Source organism: Choloepus didactylus, chromosome 5, assembly GCF_015220235.1.
Source record: "Choloepus didactylus isolate mChoDid1 chromosome 5, mChoDid1.pri, whole genome shotgun sequence".
NCBI classification, from domain to species: domain Eukaryota; kingdom Metazoa; phylum Chordata; class Mammalia; order Pilosa; family Megalonychidae; genus Choloepus; species Choloepus didactylus.
In genome coordinates, this window is record NC_051311.1 from 93374238 (window position 1) to 93387282 (window position 13045).

The following is a 13045-nucleotide window of genomic DNA, read 5'->3' on the forward strand; positions in this document are numbered from 1 at the left end:
CAAGCTCCTTTGAATGTATATACAAATTTTGCAGAGGTGAAGAAAAAGCTTCCATTCAATTAAAATAATATTCCTGTGATTTTTTTTTTCCTTTCTAATGTGAGCTGTGGTCTGGCTTTATTAGAACATAGAATCTCAGTATTTATATTATGGTTATGTCTCTTACCTGATAAACATATGTTCCTAAGAAATTGGTAAATGGAGTTTTATAAATCATATTGTATTTTAGATGCATTAGTCCTTTTCTCACTCAGCACATTTCATGGTAGGATTCATCTACATCTGTGGCCTGAACTACCTTCTACCTTATGATTCATAAATCTGCATTTCATGAATAACAGAATTGTATCCCCATGTACCCATAGTAATGCTATCCAGTAGAAATACAATGGGAGCCACATGTGTAACTTTAAATTTTCTGGCAGCCACATTAAAAATGTTGAAAAAGGTGAAATTAATTTTAATATATTTTATTTAGCCCAATATATTCAAATTATTACCATGTTAAGGTGTAATTAAGATGCAAAAATATTAATTTTTTAATACTAAATCTTAAAAATCTGGTGTGAACACTTACAGCATATGTTATTTTAGATCAGCCACATGTAAATGAATAGTGGTGACAGTATTAGGCAGCACAGATTTATAGGATATCTTCATTTGAATGCCCACCAGTACCCTAGATTTAATCAACTCCCCATCTTCCCTCCTTAGTTTGTTTTTCCTATTGTCCTTAAAATCTTGGAGAATGGCATCTCCATCCATTCGCTTATCAGGTAATCCATAAATGGCAAAAAGAAAAACTTCCGAAACATTTAGAAGAAGACATAGGAGAAAGTCCTTATCACTTCAGGTTAGAAAATAATTTTTTAAACAAGAAACAAAAAGCACAAATGGACAGGTGGTTGTTGAATTTGAATATCTTAAAATTTAACACTTTACAGATTAAACCGTAAACGTTAAAAACCAAACCATAGACTGGGAGAAGATATTTGCAACACATGACTTATCCAAAGGATTACTATACAGAACCATAAATAATTCCTATAGATGAATAAGTAAAAGAGAAATGGACAAAGGATATGAACAGACAACTCATCGGGATGGCTAATATAAGCCATCTTTGCTAATAATAAGGGAATTGTAAATTAGAACAGTGAGATACCATTTCATAATGATCTGATTGTCAAAAATGTTTTACTTTGATAAATTTCAAGATGTGACATATTTGGGTACATTTATGTACAGAGAAGAAAACCAGTAGAAAAGAATTGAAGAGGAATAGGAGAAAGCGTTATTGATTGGTGGAATGTGGTTTTTTAGTTTAGTCTGGAGGGGAAGCACAGTTAGAACACTTAGCCTTGGTCAGGAAGAAGAACCCGTCCTCCACTGAGGGATGGGAAAGATGAGTGCGTGTAGCCAGCAAAAAGATAAGAGAGTTACTGCCTGATGATCTCTATTCTGTGGTGTATAGGAATCCAGGGGTCTATTGACAATAAAAAGGAAATGATGGGATGGGGGATTGTGGATGGTGGTAAAAGCTTGAACTTATCATTTGTGGGGAATGGAGACAGGGAAAAAAAGATCATGTGTGCACGCATACAAGCCCGTGAAAGCATGAAAAGAATCACACTGCCACATTGTTGAGAGTCCAGCCAGATATCTGAAACCATTAATTGTCCATTCTGCACAGTTATATGTCATGTTCTCTGGAATATAATTATCATAATCATAATATTAATTAACATTGGTTATGCATTTACTGTATGCCAGATACTGCACAGTGTAATCTAGGTGCATTATCTCATGTAAGCCCTACCTACAACAAACTGTGGGAATGTAGTTTTTCATCATATAGATGAGGAAATTGAAGCTTAGAAAAGTTGAGTTACATACCCAAGGAAACACAGAGTAGGTTATCAATAAATAGTTGGCTATTTAGTGGGCAAAGTTTGGGATGATATGGAAGACTGAAATGATGAATCTGGGGGTTTAGATAAATATTACAAGGTGTTTGAGAGATAGGTGTGTTCCAGGGAGCAGGTGTGTTTTTTTGCTTTGTTTTCTTAAAAAATTATTGTTATTCTTTTTTTTAGTTAGAGAGGTGGTAGGTTTACAGAGAAGGCATGTAAAAATACAACATTCCCATATACCCCCCCATTGTTGACACTTTGCATTAGTGTGGTACCTTTGTTACTATTGGTGAAAGAATATTAAAATATTACTGTTAATTATAATCCATTATTTACATTAGGTGTATTTTCCCCATATACCGTCTTATTATTAACACCTTGTAAATAGCGTCGTACATTTGTTATAATTCATGAAAGAACATTCTTATATTTGTACTATTAACACCAGTCCATCGTCCACAACAGGTTCACTATGTTATACAGCCCCATGATTCATCTTCTAACTTTCCTTATAGTAACATGCACGCCCAAAACTTCCCCTTTCAACCACAATGACTAACATAATTCATTGCTGTTAATTACACTCCCAATAATGTGCTACCCTCACTACTATCCATTTGCAAACATTTATAATCAACATACATAGAAAGTTTTTACAAATTAAGCATCAGCTACCCTTTCTTTGCCCCTATTCTATCCCCTGGTAACCTATATTCTAAATTCTAACTGTGAGTTTGCTTATTATAATTAGTTCATTTCATTGAGATCATACATTTTTTCTCCTTTTGTGTCAGGCTTATTTCATTCAACATAATGTCCTTCAGGTTCATCCATGTTGTTGCATGCATCAGGACTGCTTTCCTTCTTATGACTGAAAAGTATTCCTTCATATTTATATACCACATATGTTTATCCATTCATTGGTTGATTTGGAAATTCATCAACACTTCTAGGACATGTATATTTATGTCTTTCGTAAGAGTTGGAAATTTTTGGCCGTTATAGTCTCAAATATACTTTCTGTCTCTTTTCCTTTCTCTTGTCCTTCTGGTATACCCATGACACTTATGTTTGTGTGTTTGGTTCTGTCATTCAATTTCCTGAGACCATCTTCAATTTTCCCATTCTTTATCTTTTCTTCTGTGGCCAGTTGTTCTGTCTTCTATTTCACTGATTCTTTTTTCTGTCTGTTTAAATCTGCTGCTGTATGCCTCTAGCATAGTTTTAATCTCTTCTATTGTGCCTTTCATTCCCATAATTTCTTATATTTCTTTTATACTTTCGAATTCTTTCTGCTCACCAAGTATTTTCATAATATCCTTTATCTCTTTAATCATAGTTTCTTTCATTTCCTTTAATTGATTTATGAGAGTTGTGTGAATATCTTTAATTAGGTGTTCCAAATTCTGTGTCTCCTCCAAAGTTTTAATTTGTTCTTTGACTAGGCCACGTATTCCTGTTTCTTAGAATAGCTTGTAATTTTTTTGCTGATATCTAGGCATCTGATTATTTTGATATGTTTACCTTGAAGGTCAGTTTCTCTCTTTTGCTTAGGGTTTTATTGTTGTTTGGCTTTTTGTCAAAGCTCTTTTTTTGACACTTGGTTCAACTTATTCTAGACCTTTAGAATTGTTCATGTTTAACTGATCAGATTTTTTCAGCTCTTCTTCATCTGATTCTTTCCCTGGGTGTATAGTACAATTTTTAAGATTATGCTATTTGTGCAATGGTTTCACCCATGGGAAAAAGCTTCCTTTCCTCTGTTCCTTCTCCAGGAATCTTGATCTGTTTTGTTTGTTTTTGTTTGCCTCTCTAGTTTTGGTTTTTGATTTTTTTTTCTGTCCCCCCATTGCCTCTAGTTGCTTTTGCCTGGAGGGCAAATTCTAGGAGGTGGTTCATCCTGGAGAGGACTTGCCCAAGTCAGTATTTCCCAGTCAGAACAGGGCTAGTGACCCACAAAGGGAATGCAGACCAGTTCCAAAGAGCCCTGGGGAGACGGTCAGAAAAGAAGCCAAAAAGGCTCCCCAAAACTGTGCTTTCCTGGCCTGCCCAGTAGATGGCGCTCTTCAGCAAACTTTTCCCTGCGGCCCTAAGGAGGCTCTGCATCTTAGAACTCCCTCTGCCTTTGCCCTTGTAAGGGTGGAGTTGAAAGAATGGCCACAACATTCCCTGTCTAGGGCAGGCTAAAACCATGACTCAAAGTAGGGACCCACTGATCACAATTTGCCTATCAAAAGCCATGTTCAATACTCCCCTGGAATGCCATCCCACCCCCATTCTTGGGAAAAGAACTTCCATGTCCCTTTCCATCACCAGCAGCCAGCCATGAACTGAAAGGTGCCTATCCTCTAAAATGGGGGTTGGACACCAGCAGTCACCACTGAGCACTTTACTCACAGTTGTTTATCTCATTGTCTCATCTTCTTCATCCCACTCATCTCTGGATGCTTTACAGTGCTCCCCTGACCTCTGGGGCCCCAGAACAGTTGTTTCAGGCAGTTTCTGCTTGTCCACTAGCTGTTTTTAGAGGAAGAATGAGTACTGCTGCTCCATTCTCTGCCATATTCCCTGGAAGTTCTCCATTCCATGGGAGCAAGTATTTTAGAATCAAAGGTTTGAGAAACCTGGTAAGATGAGAGATTGTAGTCAAACACTCATTTCAGAAGTAGAGCAATTCTGTTGTGGCCATGGGAGTACACGAATGTCCCTGGAATTGAAGAAGTGAAGAAGTGAAAAAATAAAAACTCCATGAGAATAGAGTGGGATGAGTCATCTGCATATTCATTTAAGTGCCTGAAAATAATAACTGGAATGGAGATTGAGCTCTTTTCCCAAAGACACCTTAAGCCAGTTAGAAGCAGGGTTTTTTGTTCATTATTGTTTTGCGTAGTGCATCATACATCGTAGATGTTCATTAAATAGCAGTTGAGTGAATGCATGAAAAAAATTAAATTTTTCTAAAGATTCTAATTAGGCCTTTGTTAAATTATTTAGAAAATACTTTTATGAATGCTTTACAAAATAAATTGGCCCAATTCTATCACACCACTCTTGCTCCTTGCTTGGTAAAATAAGTTTTTAAAAATTTTTTGCTCTATCTAATTATAGTTTGCTTATATTGACTTATACTATTATTTGCTTTGGATTAAAGACTCAACTTTACACACTTTTTTTATTCTTAGGCTTCTAAAAAATAAGCTCTTGCTTTCGGTTTTACTAGTAGCCAAGTAATGGAAATTAGCTGTCAGTTTTTTTCTTGTTCCACCAATGTCTATGTTATATTTGGAGGACCCTTTTCTGCCTACCATAGAGAAAAATTCCTTGTGAAGAGAAACGCAAGAGTATTTGAATCAGTATGTTCTTGTCAGCATGTTAACAAATTCATTGTTTTGTTTTGTTTTGTTTTGTTTGTTTTCTTTTCTTTGTAAATAGCGACAGAAACATTTCCAAAGGAGAAATTTTTTTCTCCTCTAGTCATGGTTCAGTGTATAATAAAATTTAAAGCCTTCTTCATTGTAATTCATTTTTCAGTAGGTAAAGCCAGATTTTATGATTATAGTCCCACAGTTGGAAGCACTAGTAAAGCGGTTGTCATGGTGAATTTACTGGAAGTAAAACTGCCGCCATTTAGGTGTTATGGTTTTCAGGTAGTTTTCAATGAACAAGGAAATAAAGCAGTTGAGATTTTGGATGAGGATAAAGAACAATCATTAAGAGTTACAAACTTTAGTTTGATAAATATACTAAGAGGAATCTATTTGATAGAATTATAAAATGGAATTATTTACTCTGATTATTCCCTGGGCCTTAAAAAAAGTTTCATGTGATGCTGCCTCCATACACTAACTGGTTTATAAGGTGTACATGTTTTAATAAAACTGTCTTTAAATGTACATTTGACAAACACACACACACAGACATATAGAGTTCATTTCATTAACTCTTTTTAAATTCATCAGTTTCTAATTGTTATCTTCTCTCTTGCCTTTGACTTTCTAGAAATAAGATAATGTTATCAAATTCTGGTTAGATTAGCTTGGCAGGTAGCTGGGCAAAATAAGACCTTTTGGAAGGACAGTGGAAAACTTCTTGATTTCCATTTCCTATTACTAGATAGACCTTCTTGATATTGATATACCTTTTCTTCATATGTTTGGGAAGACCTTTAAGTCACCATTACAAACTGAGAATTAAAAAAAAAAAAAATGAAGCCTATGAATCAGTGGTTGGAATCTGTTGCCTCTCAGACTTAAAACATTTTCCAGTTCAGTTTCTTACACTTCTTGTTTCTAACTTTTTGGTTCCATTATGTTTCAGAATTGTTAAATTTCCAGGGAAAAGTTTGATATGTATTTTCATGCAAATTATTTCTATCCCAAACTAAGATTATTTTGTTTGGGGATATATTATGAAACATTCAAAGAATTAAGTTGATAGTTAATAAGTAGTATCTTATACCTTTTCTGATCCTCAAATAGTGAAATATATACTATGAAATTAATGCACAACAAAATTCTGTATCTTTAGAAAAGACAAAAAATGTTTAAATGAAACTCCTTCTATATAAATAAAAAAAATTATATGATTTTTCCATCCTTTGTTGAATTCTATCTTGTCTGTTGCTACCCCTTCCTCTAGTTTAATAACTTTCCTGAACTTCAGGGATGTCTAGGCAGTGACAACCCTAATTTGTTCATGTTGAAAAGGTGCGTCAACATTATGGGAAAGGGGGATGCATCTGGTTAATGTTCTTGAAGAGGCTATTGCCTCTGGGCTTGGGGACTTATCTGGCATAGGAACACTCTGGAGGATTTAAGTTTCTGAAAAATAAACTTATTGAGTGAAACTTTTTTAGACTTTTGGATAGGGACCAGAGTATTCTTTAGGGTTTGGGGGACTACTGTTGATTTGGGCTTGTCATGCTGCGGCAATTTGGCATATCTGGCTGAAGCTTGCATAGGAGTAACCTCCAGGACAGCGTCTCAACTCCATCTGAAATCTCTCAGCCACTGAAGCCTCACTTTGTTGCCTTTCCTTTCCCCCTGTTGGTCAAAAAGGCATGCTCAATCCCTCAATGCCAGGGTCAGTCTCATTCCTGGGATCCATGTCCCACATCGCCAGGGAGACTCACTCACCTGGGAGTCCTGTCCCACATTGAGGGGAGGGTGATGAATTTATTTGCAGAGTTGCGCATAGAGAGAGAAAGGCCACATCTGACCACCAAAAGAGGTTCTCTGGAGATGACTCCTAGGCATAATAATAGGGGGGCTTAGCCTCCCGTTTACAGTCATAAGTTTCACAAGAGTAAGCCTCAAGATCGAGGGCTTGACTTGTTAAGTAGAGTTGTTTAAAATGGAGAGTGATGATGATTGTATAACTAAGTTAAGATAATATGATACATTGATTGTTTATCTTGGGCAGAATCATTTAATTATTTTATACCTTCAATTGAAATGAGTCAATGCCACTGTACCCCTCCTGGAGGAAAATATCTTGTTCCTTAAGTTTATGAAAACCTTTCTTTACCATATTGTAATCACATTTTTGTCCTCAAAAGGATAAATGTAACTGGAATAGATTTTTTCTATTAATTGTTAGAAGTTATTCTAATTAAATATAATGTTAAAATTTGCATATTAGAATATCAAAGATATTTTGTTTATTTTTCTGAGGTTGCTATGAATGCTAAATCTATCATTTTATAAAAAATGAGTAAAGTATATAGTTTAAAAAATTATTAGTTAGGAATACTATATTGTAAACAGACAAATTTATCCCATTTTGGGTCTAATCTTTTAGCGTTACTTTTCTGAATATCTAAAAATGTAAAGGTTGGTGTTTCATTAATTTTACTGCTTTCTGTAACCTAACTCTACTGTTTTGAAATTTGGTTCTTTTAATTATAACCAAAACAAAAATCGGGGAGGCGGGGCAAGATGGCAGACTGGTGAGCTGTAAGTTTTAGTTACTCCTCCAGGAAAGTAGGTAAAAAGCCAGGAACTGCGTGGACTGGACACCACAGAGCAATCTGTCTTTGGGCATACTTCATACAACACTCATGAAAATGTCGAACTGCTGAGATCAGCGAAATCTGTAAGTTTTTGCGGCCAGGGGACCCGCGCCCCTCCCTGCCAGGCTCAGTCCCGTGGGAGGAGGGGCTGCCAGCTCCGGGAAGGAGAAGGGAGAACTGCAGTGGTAGCCCTTCTCAGAAACTCATTCTATTGATCCATACTCCAACCATAGATAGACTGAGACCAGACACCAGAGAATCTGAGAGCTGCCAGCCCAGCAGAGAGGAGACAGGCATAGAAAAAAAAAAATAACACGAAAAACTCCAAAATAAAAGCAGAGGATTTTTGGAGTTCTGGTGAACAAAGAAAGGGGAAGGGCGGAGCTCAGGCCTTGAGGCGCATATGCAAATCCCGAAGAAAAGCTGATCTCTCTGCCCTGTGGACCTTTCCTTAATGGCCCCGGTTGCTTTGTCTATTAGCATTTCAATAACCCATTAGATCTCTGAGGAGGGCCCTTTTTTTTTTTTTTTTTTAATCCTTTTTTCTTTTTCTAAAACAATTACTCTAAGAAGCCCAAAACAGAAAGCTTCAAAGAATTGCAATTTGGGCACGTCAAGTCAAGAGCAGAACTAAGAGAGCTCTGAGACAAAACGCAATAATCCAGTGGCTGAGAAAATTCACTAAACACCACAACTTCCCAAGAAAAGGGGGGTGTCCGCTCACAGCCACCATCCTGGTGGACAGGAAACACTCCTGCCCATCGCCAGCCCCATAGCCCAGAGCTGCCCCAGACAACCCAGTGTGATGGAAGTGCTTCAAATAACAGGCACACACCACAAAACTGGGCGTGGACATTAGCCTTCCCTGCAACCTCAGCTGATTGTCCCAGAGCTGGGAAGGTGGAGCAGTGTGAATTAACAAAGCCCCATTCAGCCATCATTTGAGCAGACTGGGAGCCTCCCTACACAGCCCAGCAGCCCAGAACTGCCCTGGGGGGACGGCACTCACCTGTGACATAGCACAGTCATCCCTCAACAGAGGACCCGGGGTGCACAGCCTGGAAGAGGGGCCCACTTGCAAGTCTCAGGAGCCATACACCAATACCAAGGACTTGTGGGTCAGTGGCAGAGACAAACTGTGGCAGGACTGAACTGAAGGATTAGACTATTGCAGCAGCTTTAAAACTCTAGGATCATCAGGGAGATTTGATTGTTAGGGCCACCCCTCCTCCCCGACTGCCCAGAAACACGCCCCACATACAGGGCAGGCAACACCAACTACACACGCAAGCTTGGTACACCAATTGGGCCCCACAAGACTCATTCCCCCACTCACCAAAAAGGCTAAGCAGGGGAGAACTGGCTTGTGGAGAACAGGTGGCTCGTGGACGCCACCTGCTGGTTAGTTAGAGAAAGTGTACTCCACGAAGCTGTAGATCTGATAAATTAGAGATAAGGACTTCAATAGGTCTACAAACCCTAAAAGAACCCTATCAAGTTCAGCAAATGCCACGAGGCCAAAAACAACAGAAAATTATAAAGCATATGAAAAAACCAGACGATATGGATAACCCAAGCCCAAGCACCCAAATCAAAAGACCAGAAGAGACACAGCACCTAGAGCAGCTACTCAAAGAACTAAAGATGAACAATGAGACCATAGGACGGGATATGAAGGAAATCAAGAAGACTCTAGAAGAGCATAAAGAAGACATTGCAAGACTAAATAAAAAAATGGATGATCTTATGGAAATTAAAGAAACTGTTGACCAAATTAAAAAGATTCTGGACACTCATAGTACAAGACTAGAGGAAGTTGAACAACGAATCAGTGACCTGGAAGATGACAGAATGGAAAATGAAAGCATAAAAGAAAGAATGGGAAAAAAAATTGAAAAAATCGAAATGGACCTCAGGGATATGATAGATAATATGAAACGTCCAAATATAAGACTCATTGGTGTCCCAGAAGGGGAAGAAAAGGGTAAAGGTCTAGGAAGAGTATTCAAAGAAATTGTTGGGGAAAACTTCCCAAATCTTCTAAACAACATAAATACACAAATCATAAATGCTCAGCGAACTCCAAATAGAATAAATCCAAATAAACCCACTCCGAACATATACTGATCACACTGTCAAACACAGAAGAGAAGGAGCAAGTTCTGAAAGCAGCAAGAGAAAAGCAATTCACCACATACAAAGGAAACAGCATAAGACTAAGTAGTGACTACTCAGCAGCCACCATGGAGGCAAGAAGGCAGTGGCACGATATATTTAAAATTCTGAGTGAGAAAAATTTCCAGCCAAGAATACTTTATCCAGCAAAGCTCTCCTTCAAATTTGAGGGAGAGCTTAAATTTTTCACAGACAAACAAATGCTGAGAGAATTTGCTAACAAGAGACCTGCCCTACTGGAGATACTCAAGGGAGCCCTACAGACAGAGAAACAAAGACAGGACAGAGAGACTTGGAGAAAGGTTCAGTACTAAAGAGATTCGGTATGGGTACAATAAAGGATATTAATAGAGAGAGGGAAAAATATGGCAAACATAAACCAAAGGATAAGATGGCCGATTCAAGAAATGCCTTCACGGTTTTAACGTTGAATGTAAATGGACTAAACTCCCCAATTAAAAGATATAGATTCGCAGAATGGATCAGAAAAAATGAACCATCAATATGTTGCATACAAGAGACTCATCTTAGACACAGGGACACAAAAAAACTGAAAGTGAAAGGATGGAAAAAAGTATTTCATGCAAGCTACAGCCAAAAGAAAGCAGGTGTAGCAATCTTAATCTCAGATAAAATAGATTTCAAATGCAGGGATGTTTTGAGAGACAAAGAAGGCCACTACATACTAATAAAAGGAGCAATTCAGCAAGAAGAAATAACAATCGTAAATGTCTATGCACCCAATCAAGGTGCCACAAAATACATGAGAGAAACACTGGCAAAACTAAAGGAAGCAATTGATGTTTCCACAATAATTGTGGGAGACTTCAACACATCATTCTCTCCTATAGATAGATCAACCAGACAGAAGACCAATAAGGAAATTGAAAACCTAAACAATCTGATAAATGAATTAGATTTAACAGACATTTACAGGACATTACATCCCAAATCACCAGGATACACATACTTTTCTAGTGCTCATGGAACTTTCTCCAGAATAGATCATATCCTGGGACATAAAACAAGCCTCAATAAATTTAAAAAGATTGAAATTATTCAAAGCACATTCTCTGACCACAATGGAATACAATTAGAAGTCAATAACCATCAGAGACTTAGAAAATTCACAAATACCTGGAGGTTAAACAACACACTCCTAAACAATCAGTGGGTTAAAGAAGAAATAGCAAGAGAAATTGCTAAATATATAGAGACGAATGAAAATGAGAACACAACATACCAAAACCTATGGGATGCAGCAAAAGCAGTGCTAAGGGGGAAATTTATAGCACTAAATGCATATATTAAAAAGGAAGAAAGAGCCAAAATCAAAGAACTAATGGATCAACTGAAGAAGCTAGAAAATGAACAGCAAACCAATCCTAAACCAAGTAGAAGAAAAGAAATAACAAGGATTAAAGCAGAAATAAATGACATAGAGAACAAAAAAACAATAGAGAGGATAAATATCACCAAAAGTTGGTTCTTTGAGAAGATCAACAAGATTGACAAGCCCCTAGCTAGACTGACAAAATCAAAAAGAGAGAAGACCCATATAAACAAAATAATGAATGAAAAAGGTGACATAACTGCAGATCCTGAAGAAATTAAAAAAATTATAAGAGGATATTATGAACAACTGTATGGCAACAAACTGGATAATGTAGAAGAAATGGACAATTTCCTGGAAACATATGAACAACCTAGACTGACCAGAGAAGAAATAGAAGACCTCAACCAACCCATCACAAGCAAAGAGATCCAATCAGTCATCAAAAATCTTCCCACAAATAAATGCCCAGGGCCAGATGGCTTCACAGGGTAATTCTACCAAGCTTTCCAGAAAGAACTGACACCAATCTTACTCAAACTCTTTCAAAACATTGAAAAAAATGGAACACTACCTAACTCATTTTATGAAGCTAACATCAATCTAATACCAAAACCAGGCAAAGATGCTACAAAAAAGGAAAACTACCGGCCAATCTCCCTAATGAATATAGATGCAAAAATCCTCAACAAAATACTTGCAAATCGAATCCAAAGACACATTAAAAAAATCATACACCATGACCAAGTGGGGTTCATTCCAGGCATGCAAGGATGGTTCAACATAAGAAAAACAATCAATGTATTACAACACATTAAAAACTCGAAAGGGAAAAATCAATTGATCATCTCAATAGATGCTGAAAAAGCATTTGACAAAATCCAACATCCCTTTTTGATAAAAACACTTCAAAAGGTAGGAATTGAAGGAAACTTCCTCAACATGATAAAGAGCATATATGAAAAACCCACAGCCACCATAGTACTCAATGGTGAGAGACTGAAAGCCTTCCCTCTAAGATCAGGAACAAGACAAGGATGCCCGCTGTCACCACTGTTATTCGACATTGTGCTGGAAGTGCTAGCCAGGGCAATCCGGCAAGACAAAGAAATAAAAGGCATCCAAATTGGAAAAGAAGAAGTAAAACTGTCATTGTTTGCAGATGATATGATCTTACATCTAGAAAACCCTGAGAAATCAACGATACACCTACTAGAGCTAATAAACAAATTTAGCAAAGTAGCGGGATACAAGATTAATGCACATAAGTCAGTAATGTTTCTATATGCTAGAAATGAACAAACTGAAGAGACACTCAAGAAAAAGATACCATTTTCAATAGCAACTAAAAAAATCAAGTACCTAGGAATAAACTTAACCAAAGATGTAAAAGACCTATACAAAGAAAACTACATAACTCTACTAAAAGAAATAGAAGGGGACCTTAAAAGATGGAAAAATATTCCATGTTCATGGATAGGAAGGCTAAATGTCATTAAGATGTCAATTCTACCCAAACTCATCTACAGATTCAATGCAATCCCAATCAAAATTCCAGCATCCTAGTTTGCAGACTTGGAAAAGCTAGTTATCAAATTTATTTGGAAAGGGAAG

At 37.1% G+C, this 13045-nt stretch overlaps 1 protein-coding gene across 7 annotated transcripts in view; it reads left to right on the forward strand.

Annotated features, from left to right (window-relative positions):
- Nucleotides 1–13045, forward strand: part of PHTF2 (putative homeodomain transcription factor 2) — a 136824-nt gene that overhangs the window by 98235 nt on the left and 25544 nt on the right. The window lies entirely within an intron of this gene.